Here is a 12,500-nt window from a genome sequence, read left to right on the forward strand (position 1 = left end):
GTGCCATTTTCATTAAATCGATGTTCTAAATGACAATATTTTTATTTGGAATTTGGGAGAAATGTTTATAGAATAAAGTAGTTTATAGAGAGAGAGGGAGTGAAAGAATATAGTGATGCACAGAGTTTCCAGGGTAACAGCACACAGGGTACAGTGCAGTTACTAACCTGGAGTTTTTATATAAATATATAAATATCTATATGAGAGGATCTAAAGCTCGGCCTTTGTTTTTCCCGTGGGTTGAGTGAGTGAAACCTCCACTAAAAGCTTTCTTTCCTCACTACCAGTCTGTTGAGAGTGCCTCTTCTGAAGGAGGCTGGCCTGGACTCTGGACGCCCAGTCAAGCCACTAGCAGAATGTTAAAATCTTTTTTATTTTATTTTTATTTTATTTATTTATTTATTTAATTGGGGGGGGGGGGGGGGTCACTCTCATCCATCTGTACTGTAGTCAATTCAGGCTGCACTACAGTTACTTCGGGGCCTTTTTTATGTGATTATATTTGAAAGGTCTGAGATGCTCTGGCTCTTGCCTATTAAACGGCCACATGATATAAACATAAACGCTACTCTCTCTGCTCCGCACCATGACTCTACCGTGGGGGGAAGCGACTTATCAACATCTCTTCCTTCCTTCCTTCCTTTTCATTATTTTTAACAAGGAAGGATTGTGTGTGTTTTTGTATTTATTACGGAGCTATAATCCCCTGCATCTGATGAGACATCTCCCTCAAAACTTTATATCCCGGTAGCTTAAGCAACTGGGGTTGCGTAACCTTAGCAAATTCCCTCCTGCCTCTTTCTGGAATTCAGTAAAGTGGTGTCTTGGAAATTGAGTCTTTCAGCTGCTGTGATGCTTCCTGTGTGCCCTCGTTTACAGACTGAGCTCCAGGGTGACGTGTGCCACCTGCCGAACCGTTCTCATGTTCCTTTCCAAAGAGGGTGCTTCCGGTCACGGGCATGGCGATGACATGTGAGCTCAGCTCCTACATCCGCACATCCCTTTTCTTATGGTTCTTTTTTTTTAGCACTGAAGAATTTTGAAAAGAAAAGGCTTAAAGATTTAAATTGTCCTGTCTGTGACACTGGACATCTCCCTAAAATCACGTCGCGGATCTGATCTCGGATCTGACCTATAATTGGACTCGCTGTGGTGCGGTTTTCTATCCCGGTGGACAGGTTTGATTAATCTTGCTGCAACCTCACCGTCAGAGATCCCACCCTCCCCGGGAAGACCGGATGTCCGTGGAGGAGGGGCTGGCACTTGCTCACGTGGCTAGTGGCTTCCACAGCTCTGATCCCAGCTGCTCCTCAGGCCTCGCCGGAACGGTGAAAGACACGCGCGCAGTCTCACGCACGCATGTTTACACGTGGCAGTAGGTTGGCCAGGGCACTGGTGCGTCTGACGTATTTCCTCTGTCGCTTCTGATATGTAGACATGTGGAATGCCAGCGCTGGCTCACCAAAGGAAGCTAGGGCATGTAACAAAAGTTCAGGTTTTAGCGCTACATTGTTAGGTAGGTGACAGCTGTTTTCTTTAATATGTGTGTGTGTGTGTGTGTGTGTGTGTGCATAATCCAGTGTATTTGATTAGCCACCCTTATGGTCCCTTTATCTGTTTACAGTGCAGACACCGCGTGTCATGTCACTAATTCCCTGCCGTTGGCAGATTCCCACTAATCACACAGCTGAAATGTCTCGCTCTGTTGGTGTCCCACGGTGGTATGGTGTTGCAGTGCTGTTGGACTCTGGCTGTCCGGCCTTACCCAGTGCTGCTTGCTCTCTCCTCCCAAGGGACCACTCAGCCTCTGGGATCTCCTCTGTTATTACGAACAAACCGCATATGCAAATAATCAGCCAAATGCTCAGACAAACCCGCTCCCGAAGACCAGGTGCAGCTTCTCTCTCCCTCTCTCTCTCTCTCTCTCTCTCTCTCTCTCTCTCTCTCTCTTAAGAATATGTGCTTTTGCAAGCGCATAACAAATATGCTTCCTTCCATGTCACAGATTCAATTTCATGCTCATGGCTTCGAACGGTACCGCTAAACCTCTCAGATGAACCAGATGTTGAGAGGCAGAAATAAGGCATCTTTTCTCGAAATGTCAAGCGCTGTATCTCCGAGCTTAAAATACGAAAGGTGCATTATACCTGCATCTTAAAAAGTATTCAATAATATTATTAAAGTATTATTATTATTATATTTTATTTAAGTGTGTAAGACTGTGACATGCGGTAGCGTTACCCCTGAGCTGGGCCTTCCTTCATCTCCACCTGTTCCTCCACCAACAGCCGAAATGCAGATGGAGAGTTTTGGCTGGAAGAGACACAGGGCACAGGGCTGAAATCTGACCCCGACCCTGAGACTCTCGTTTCTCACAGACCTTCCCCCTCCAAGCCCAGGCGGCTGGAGCCCATAGCTCAACTCTTCGAGCTCGAGGACCATGGGAAATGGGTTTTTTTTCTTTTTGCTGTTTATGCCAGACTGACTGACAGCCATTTTTTCTCAACTTGGCTGACATTTCACCAGGGCTAGCTCTGACAATGCCCTTCCCCTGCCTCTGCTGGTCATAGCTCTGGATTGCTCTGGTGAGACGATGGCCGGTGATGTACAGTGTGCTGGAAAAGTGAGAGAGAACTTTGTCTGGTCCTGGGCCGCCCGGATACCAGACAGTGGGGGTCAGGTTTAGCACGGACGACTCTCATCAGTCCGTCTGAGCGCAGCAGACACCTGACCAACAGTTAGCCGCGCCCGACCTCCACAAATAAGGTCGTTTATTCCAGCTGGTGTTTTGCGAGCCGTACGAAATTTCGATTCGCACAGAGCCACACAAGTCCTGCGGGCAGACCGGCAGAAGGTGGCTAATTTTTTAGGTGACACAGGCTAACAGGCTCGGCTAACGCAGTAGGCTCCTGGGAATTGTAGTTCTGTCACAGGGAGACGCAACCTTGGTGTGTCCAGTATCCAGGATTCGTCTGCTCTCTGTCAACGTGCCAAAGCGTTTTCCCGTAGCTCTGTGGTCGACTGGATGAAGTCTTGTCTCATTGAAGCTTTTGCTAGCAATACTCCCATGCAGACTTGAACACAGTTCACATCAGTTTGTGTGTGCATTTGGGTTAAGTGGCTCCTGAAAAGGTCAATTTATGTGTGTATATGTCCTGTTTGAAATACTAATCTAAACAGTCTTGCATAGCCAAAGGAATGAGGCCGTCTGCTTTGCATGTATACTGCCCTATTATTTAAATTAAATTTACTTTGCATTTAAACGAGAAACCTTTGACTTTGTACAGAATAATACTATCTACTGAGACTACCTGTACCTGTAGTAAACTTAATATATCGTACAGTTGTTCATGAGGCCAAAAGGAATGATAGGAAATCTGTCTTTTTCTCTCTTCCTCTCTTCCTCTCTTTCACTCCTTCTATTTTCTCTCTCTCTCTGTTACACACACACACACACACACACACACACACACTCTTGCCTGCCACTTCTGGCCCCTACACACTCCGTCTCAACAGACGAGTGTGGAGCACTTAGATTGAGTTACGTTAGATGTGACCCGCCGTAACTTCAGGCTTAAAGAAGACGTCCCTCAGTAGACGTTCCTCAGAAGCCTCGAGTGAAGGAAAAGTAAATGAAAGAAAACAAAATGTGTGGTCTGGTCATCTGAGGCTCCGCCCCCTACTCTGGCCTAAGTCTCGTTAATAATGTCGTGGGAGCAGAAGAGTACTCTGAGTTACGGTTAGAGAGAAAGAGAGAGAGAAAAGGTGTGTGTGTGTGTGTGTGTGTGTGTGTGTGTGTGTGTGTGTAGAGGGATGATGGTGTGGATAAATCTGGCTCTGGGGAAATCTGATTGGTCCTTCAGCCCATCTAATCAGGGCCATACTCAGTGTTTTTTTAGGAAAGGTTGTTGGTATGGGAACAATGAGGCCCAATCAGTTGCTGTCTGTGATACAGATGGCACTCATAGTGTGTGTGTGTGTGTGTGTGTGTGTGTGTGTGTACCTGATGAAATTTGAAACTCTGTATCTGCTTCATGTTCTGTTGTATTCTCTGCCACACCTGGCCTAACGGTCTGAATCCAAGCGTCAAGGACCCATCGAAATACCATCGCTAGGCGTGACACGGGAAATCCTGACTGCAGAATACGAAGCCATTATTTAATATTCTGCGCTTCACAGAGGTCATTACCCTGCATATTTATAATAATAGTACCTCCAGAAGAAAATATCGGACATTAACCGATGCTGCTCTAATGCCACGGGAAAATGTGGGAATCATGACGTGATGGGCCTGATTTAAGAAATTAGTTCTTTTAACTGGCTGGCATGATTACAGCTATTGAATTACAGTTGAGTTTAATTAAATTGCTTTTGTGATCCAATTTTTGGTGTGTATCGTGGAGATGGTGTGCCCATTAGGTAGTGCAATTGATTGATGAAATTTAATTGTGACTGCAGCCAGTCCTCCAGAACCAGAGGAGATGCAGGACGGACCCGGATCGTGGTCCCTAATCCCACCCCCCATTATCAAAACGCCATGTTCACCTACTCAGTATGGTTCTCCGAATTTGTTTCATTGCCTTCTTGACGTTAATAAATTCCCCGACATCCTTGTGGAATTCCGGCAACCTAACCAACCCCCCTGTGAAAGTATCGTCGCGGACGAGCAATAAAACTAATATGGACGTATGAGTGGATGAACGGATGTGTATGAATGATGAGCACATGACGAGCATAGCTCAGTATCCCACTCACACGTGTCGTGCCTCGACTGTCTGTCAGGCTGCAGCGTGTGAGCTCCTGCCTGCTGTCGGTTTGGCAGGGGGACGCGGGGACATGTCCCGCATGGTCTTATGTAGGACACACATGCTCTGCTTCTCACCCTGGTCGGCACAACGCAACCTCTGATGTACACGGCTCACAGGCAGCCCGCTCCTGGCTCCCGGACGTACGGATATCCCCACCTCCTCTTAACTCTCCTTGAAGAGCGAGAGAGGGAGGGAGGGAGAGGTAGAGCATGCTGGCTTTGGACAGGACCCGTTTGGAACCCGTTTTCTGTCTCTTTCTTTTTTTTCATCCTCTTCTCTCCGTCTGTCTGTCCCGTCTTTATCCGTCTCTCCGCTGCTCTGCTCTTTCTCCTCATCCTTTTCCAAAGCGGGCGGGGGGGGGCGGGGGGGTCACTCAGCAGCGCCTTTGCCCAATTAAGATTGTTTTTGTTGCCATTATTTGCAGTGCTGCACTCGATTGGCTTTGAATCACCTCCTTAATGGCGTCTGCCCTTGATGGCGCGCCCAGCCACCACTCACTAGACCAGCGTGACGAGTTTATTCAGTGTTTCTATATACAGGATGTCTATAAACACCCTTAGGAACCACACACTTCTTCTAAAAGAGCCAGAGTCATGCGAAACATCTCAACATGTCAAACTCCCACCCCCACTAGACCTTCTCCTCAGTGCCACTAAGGCACACATGGAATTCACCACTTTTTTTGCGGTAAAAAGGGAGCGCTATGAATAGGTGTGTATTTTTTTTCTCAGGTGTGCATCTTGGTTTAAACAGCGTTAATCCACAAAGGTGTTCTGTTTTAATGCCTGATAATGGATTTTTTTTTTTTTCTTGTTCAACTTTTACTGAACAAGTAAAAACAGAAAAGCAATTGTGGAATGAAAACAAAACAAAACAAAACAAAAACTATAAACCTTTTAGTTAAAAGTTAAAATCCTTTCAGCAGTTATTCGCTTGGCCAAAATACTTTCCTGTAGGCGTTTCACTTGCTGTAGGTGTTTCACTTCCTGTAGGTGTTTCCTGTAGTTTTCTCAGCCTCCAGCGTTGCTCTGGATCTCCGGCTGCTTTTTGATGTTTTCAGCACGTCTGTAGTCGTCTGGCCTTTCATGCTTCGGTTTGAACTGTTCTGGGTTTTTTTGTTTGTTTTTGAGCTCGGACCACCCATAATCCTCTGGTACTCTGCACACAGTGTGGTCTTCATGGCCAGCTTGGCGAGAGTTGGCTAGTCGCTGAGACAGAAAAGCAGCACACACACACTTGTGGGCGCGGCCGCACGCGATGCGACGTTCAGAGAGGGTGTTATGACTTATTTCACATTCTGACTCCCCATCGAGGTGTAGGGATCGGCAGGTTCTTGTGAGCACGTGCGCTTTGTCGTGGCACAGATGCAGGCGCCCCCTACGGACCGCGCTTTGTAAAGATGACGGCATCACGGACAGCGTTAGACGAGCGGGGCCGAGCTGCGTTTTCTCGGGATGATTTCGCCATTCTGCACGCGCGAGATTGCTGTCCCGATGCAGACAAAAATTGAAATTCAGTGAGATATCAGAGAGCAACGTTTTTTTGTATAATAGCAGCAGGCATCATGCGCTTAGTCTTACAACAGCTGTGCCATACACTGCACACAGCTAAACACTCTGTACGCTCACCACCCATTCTGACATGAGTATTTCTGTTATAGAAAACTGTAGATACAGAGTGCCCACTATGCCATCAGTCGTCTGGTGTTTGCCTGCTGGCGTGCTTCTGCCTGGGTAGTGTTTGGTGATAGACCACTCCCAAATGTCTGGAGCGTCTGGTAAAGTGGCTGGACGTTGTAGCTGGCGTGTGGCACGTCATCTGGTCTTCGAGGGAGAATACTGCAGGTGGGAAAGAGAATCACCGAGGTGCATAAAAAGGTTTTATTTATATTTATACTGCTCACTTGCAGTTTACATTTATATCATGCACTCTTGTTCATAACGAGCTCACAGAAGTGTTTTAACTGTGTAAAACAGATTCTTATGTTAGTACAGCTTAACTAGTTTCCAAGTAAACAAGTGGTGAGTGATTGAATGAATAAATGATTGAATGAATTAACAGATGAATGAGAATGTATCACTGCACAAAAAGGAATTATATTATTGGATTTTGCGGGTGGGACCCAAACAGTGTACGCATTCATAAACGCGCGCGCACACACACACACACTCACACACACACTTACACTTGTAAACAAGAGCCTCACGATACAATCCGGGATTTCATATCCAGAGAGCAGGGTCTCCATCAGCTCAGATCAATCAGTGCTCTCTGCTGATATTGATCCTCGCATTCTTCATTTGAAATTGTGCCTGCTGATTTGACCGCCAGAGGCTAACGTTTTGTAAAAGGCGTGCGTGCGTGTCTGTGTGTGCGCGTGTGTGTGCGTGTGGGCGCGCACGTGTGTGTGTGTCTGTTTGTGTGTGCGCGCGTGTGTGTATGCGTGTGTGCGTGTGTGTGTATGTGTGTGTGTGTGTGTGTGTGTGTGTGTGTGTGTGTCTGTGTGTATGTGTGTGTTTGCATTTCTCATCTTCAGTATCTTGCTGCGTTCTCTGTAAATGTCAGAGGGCTTTAATGCTTGTTCCTACTGCTTCCAAAGGCCACATAGACTCACAGCCTCGCAGTGGGCGGAGCAGACCTGTAGAGGGCGGAGCAGACCTGTAGAGGGTGGAGCAGACCTGTAGAGGGCGGAGCATTTTGCGCTGCTTCTTCCAGCCTCCTTCATTTACTAAACTAGCAGCTTATTAGTTGACTGATTTCCTTTCTATACACCCTTCATGTTGGCTTAATTTAATTTGACTTCACCAATGACTAGAAGAGCTATTCGACCTTGACTTTAAAATGTAAAGTTACCAGTATTAGAGTAGCTTTTATTAGCAGTTATAATTCTGCATTTGTTTCCCAGCAGTGTGCGTTCACGTTCACTCGACTACACGGGAGTTGTGAAGCATACATCATGTCACTGTTTTATAAAAATGTTTAAATTGGATTTTAAATTGTGTAAATGTTTGCAAATTGCAAAGCCCTTTAGCCTGGTTTGTGGTGGAGTACATGGAAGTGCATCATGTAGTGTTGTTATATTTTATATCCAGATGTCTAAATACAGGCTGTGCACGCAAAGCTCCCTCTACACATGCACAGATCTATCAGCCGTTAAAGTTTAGAGTGAACCACGTCCGTCAGGGTGTGCTGTTCTGCACTGGTCCAGCCCTGCTGGAACCCAACACCGGGAGTGAAGCCCTTTGTCTCCAGTTGTGTTGCATTCACAGCAAAGTAACAAGGTCTTTACGTGGTGCCACGGCCGGTGCAGCTCTGTTGTGAGTGTGGACATGAGGCCGCTAGCTGGCAGAGCAGTCTTTGCTTCCGTTCCCGTGAACATAATCGGGCGCTTTGCAGAGGGTCTAGTCTCGCGCACCTCTGTCGCCATGGCACCTGGCAACAGCCTGCGGTGATTGTATTGGTGGGGTGGTGATATCCCCCCACCTCCCAAAAAAAAACATTACAAAACAAACAAACGTGATGGAAAGCACAAATCTCAGAGATGACCAGTCGAACTTGGGGTCAAAGTGCAGGACAGTACTACACACACAGCAGCCTTAAAGGCTGTTTTATTGTTATTTTCCCACTTGGGAGCCACAAAGACCCCACGAGTGTGCTGACTGGAAGACTGTTGGGGGCGGAGCCTAAGCAGCACTCCCTTTCGGAACATTTTACCTCATGCCTGAAATAACTCATAATAATATAATAATAACATAATATATATTAACATACTAACATCATAATTATTTGCTGCATCTCTCTCTCTCTCTCTCTCTCTCTGTCTGTCTGACTCTGGTAATTTTGAGGGATCAGCCTGCTTCATGTCCTCCATTTTGGCAGTCTGTGTGAAGAGGTTGTGTCATCTCTCAAAGTCGTAACGTGTAAAAATAGGTCTGTTGATGTTTCTCCTCGAGTACAGAGAGTCCGCGGCATTGTACCTCTGACCGGGCTGTTCTCTCTCCTCTCCTATGCCTCCTCGCCTGTCTGGGCCTCTTACTGTATCCCTCCAAACAGGTGAGTACTTTTCATTCATTCACCTCTGCCTGGGCTGCGCACATATCATGACGCTGTAGCATGAACCAAAGTGTCCGTTGCCCTGTCCGCGTCCACACTGCCGATCCGGGAAGCCGATGGTCTTTCTTTCTAGGTGGAGCTGTTCCTTCTGCCATAACCAAACAATACCACACACCTACACACACACACACACACACACACACACACACACACACACAAGGCTTCTGCTTCTCATGACTACTTTAAATGTGTGTCAGGATGCTTGGCACATGACGGCTCTCCACAGTGACTGTGACTCATGTTAATTGATGTGTTTGTCTGGGGCCATGTTATCACACTGCAGCATGCTAGCTACAGTCGCGTTTATATGCATGCGCGAAGTTCTCACCGCACAGTCATTAGCGATCGTTTTCATCGGCGGCGCACCTGTCTTTATGTCGAGTGCGTGCGTGTTTGAAATAACAAAGCTAGACAGCTGGGATTGCAGAGCAACATGGAGGTGAGGGGAGGTGTGTTTACATATTTTTGTTGCATTTTGCTCTGAGCGAGTCAGACAGAGAGGGGTTCACACACCACTCTCACTCCACCCCAACCCCCTGCAACCCCATATTGGTTTCAGTTCTTTGATGTTCTGGGCTGGAAAATTGCAGAAATGTACAAGAGTGCACAAGACCTCACTTTAATGCTGTCAGTAGAAAAGGTGAGAGAGTGAGAGAGAGAGAGAGAGAGAGAGAGAGAGAGAGAGAGAGAGAGAGAGATAGATATGTATAAAGAGAGAGGGGCAAGTAGTTGAGACACAGATATCAGGAAGTGGTTTAGTTTGAGTGCCAAGCCTGGTGTTATTGACTGAGCTCCCAGCAGAGGGATGTGGGTTCATTTCCAGGATGCAGACGAGGAGGGCAGGGCCGCACAGAGCCGCCTGGGGTATTACCCCGGCGCGCACGTGCGTGTGTGTACGTGTGTGTGTGTGTGTGTGTGTGTGTGTGTGTGTGTGTGTGTGTGTGTGAGAAAATGCACAGGGTTGCTGAAGGCAGACTAAAGGGGTCTAACTGAGTGTGGGAGAGTGGGGTTTTGGGATGAAAGTGGACTCTTCACGTGCTCGTCTGACCTTTCGGCTGCATCTCCACACAGACCGCAAAGGAATTCACTTACTCCAGGATCTCAGTGCTCACTCCCCCACACGACACACACACACTCAGGTGCCTGTGTGATTCACACAGCCTTGTGGTAAGCTTATTTCATGGTCAGCGGATCGAGATACCAAATCCTCTCATATTTCATACATTTTTTTCACCTATCTGCATAAAAGGATAACAGAATGGCGCACTTTAGCAAAAGCCATATGAATATGTCGTGGAAAACATACAGTACTGATCTTATCTCTCCAGCTCCTTCTCTGATACACTTTGGCTGATTGCCGTTCCAATAAGCTTTATTGTTCTCCGTGGGTATAGTTTGATTTGCGGTGTCAGGAGTCCGACAGCATGCCCTGTTCAGGGGGCTTTGCTGTCGCTTTGGCACTGCGGGCGGAATCGAAGGTGCAGGTGTTTCTCCATGCAAACGAGCGACGTGCCGCAAGCAGCTGCGGACTGGCGGCGTAACGCATGATGAATCCTGTGGCCACGTCGGCAGGACAGACGAACGGAGAAAAGAGGAGGAGGAGCAGAAAGACGACGGAGACTGAGAAAGCGGTGATGGTCACGATGACAACTGTTGCCATGACGTTGCCAGTACAATAATGAAAGCCCATATGTCATGATATTGCTGTCAGATTTCTTGCGACATCATTGGCCTGAGCGATGCGTTTTCCGGGAGTCACAAGATCGCTGTCTTCTCTCACCGTTTGGTCTCCGAGGGAACGGATGAAACGTAACACCGTAATCTGATCCCCCCCCCCCCCCCCCCCCCCCCCCCCCCCCCCCCGTTGGCCCTGTGCTTGCAGGACAGGTTGTGCCAGACCTGTACAGACCTGGATCTGTACTGCCAGCATGGGGAATTCAGTCCGCAAGCTTCATGTGTTCCAGCAAGAGCCCCGGTAGTCCGTCCATGGTTTTGTCAGGATTTGGGAAAAAAATTGGGAAAAGTGGTTTATCGCTGTTAGTTTCTGGCAGTGATTACAATGTGATATCAGATGGACTCACTGATTATGGGTCACTTATTTCTGTGGCTTTTGCTGTTATAGACCTGCTGTGTGAATACAGACCAGCTTTTACAGACCAACTGTGTGGGTACAGACCAGCTGTTACAGACCAGATGTGTGAGTACAGATCAGCTGTTACAGATCTGCTGTTACAGACCAGCTGTGTGAATACAGAACAGCTGTTACAAACCAGATATGTGGGAACAGACCAGCTGTTACAGACCAGATGTGTGGGTACAGGCCAGCTGTTACAGACCATCTGTGTGAATACAGACCAGCTGTTATAGACCACCTGTTATAGACCACACGTTACAGACCAGCTGCGTGGATACACACCAGCTGTTACAGACCAGCTGTCTGAACACAGACCAGCTGTTATAGACCAGCTGTTATAGACCTGCTGTTACAGTGCAGCTGTGTGAACACAGACCAGCTGTTATAGACCAGCTGTTACAGACCTGCTGTTAAAGAACTATTGTGTGAACACAACACAATTTAATGCCCCCCCCCCCAAAAAAAAATGCAGGCAGACAAGTCATGTGCTGAATTTGTCATACAGCTCTGTGTGCCTCCCCATCTCTCCCACCTCCTTAAATATTTATGATTCCCCCCCCCCCCGAAAAAAAGTAAAGAAACAAACAAAAACACAAGCTAAGAAATCGATAGGACTGCAATCGCCGTCCCAGCGGAGTTACCGAGCTATGCAATATTGATACAAAACGAGGCCAAAGAGTGCCTTAAAATAGGCAGGAGGGGCATGCAGGGGTCCGGGCGGACGCGAACACTGTGCGCACGCGTGTCAGAGCGTCGTTAGGCGAGGGGATGGCGAGCGGTATGCAGGCGAGAGTGACCGGCGCCCCACCCTCATCTTCCTGGCAGGCAGCGGCTGATTGCACCACCGATTTTCCACACGGCTGCAGCTCTCGGGATCCTTTATCTTCCGGCCGAGCGGCTGGAGGGGGCGCGCAGGAGCCTGCCGCTCGCCATTGGCCGCTACGCTGTGAAGTCGATCTGTTAGCCACGCCCCCAAGCCCCCACCGACGCGGACTTGACCCCTAGTCCTTGGGAGCAAGTCATGAATGACACCAAAGCAAGCAAGGATCAGAAGACTCTTACCCCAAATAACTTTTATGTAGCATTGGTATAGCATATCAATTAAACATCTCTTAACCCAGAAAGAAAGAAAGATAATAATAATAATAATAATAATAATAATAATAATAATAAATAAAAATAGCATGACTAGATTCACCAGGAAAGGGAGGGAATATGGTCACATTTTGTGCATAATTTACAACATTTGGACAGCGTTTGATGTCTTATTTTGGCTGATATCTTCATTAGAATTAGACACAGTGGTGAAAGGAGAACAGTTACCCATAGTGGTTCAGTTAGTGTTCCAGCGTCTGGCCTTGAGAATAAAACCACTGATCTGTTTCTAAACTCCCCCAAACCCCCCCGTTCAACACCCCAGCACAAGGTAAGGGCCGCCCCTCGCC

At 47.5% G+C, this 12,500-nt stretch overlaps 1 protein-coding gene across 3 annotated transcripts in view; it reads left to right on the plus strand.

The window, feature by feature from the left end:
- Nucleotides 1-12,500, plus strand: part of ctnna2 (catenin (cadherin-associated protein), alpha 2) — a 300,745-nt gene that overhangs the window by 196,315 nt on the left and 91,930 nt on the right. The window contains exon 1 of one of the 3 annotated variants that reach the window (XM_035529727.2): nt 8,770-8,861. The exons of the other annotated variants lie outside the window; for them this stretch is intronic. The gene's annotated coding sequence lies outside the window, so the exon portion shown is untranslated. Of the gene's footprint in view, nt 1-8,769; nt 8,862-12,500 lie in introns of those variants that run through there. 3 annotated transcript variants of the gene reach the window in all.

The sequence above is a fragment of the Electrophorus electricus genome, chromosome 5, assembly GCF_041902795.1.
Source record: "Electrophorus electricus isolate QZ-2024a chromosome 5, ASM4190279v1, whole genome shotgun sequence".
Taxonomy (NCBI): Eukaryota; Metazoa; Chordata; class Actinopteri; order Gymnotiformes; family Gymnotidae; genus Electrophorus; species Electrophorus electricus.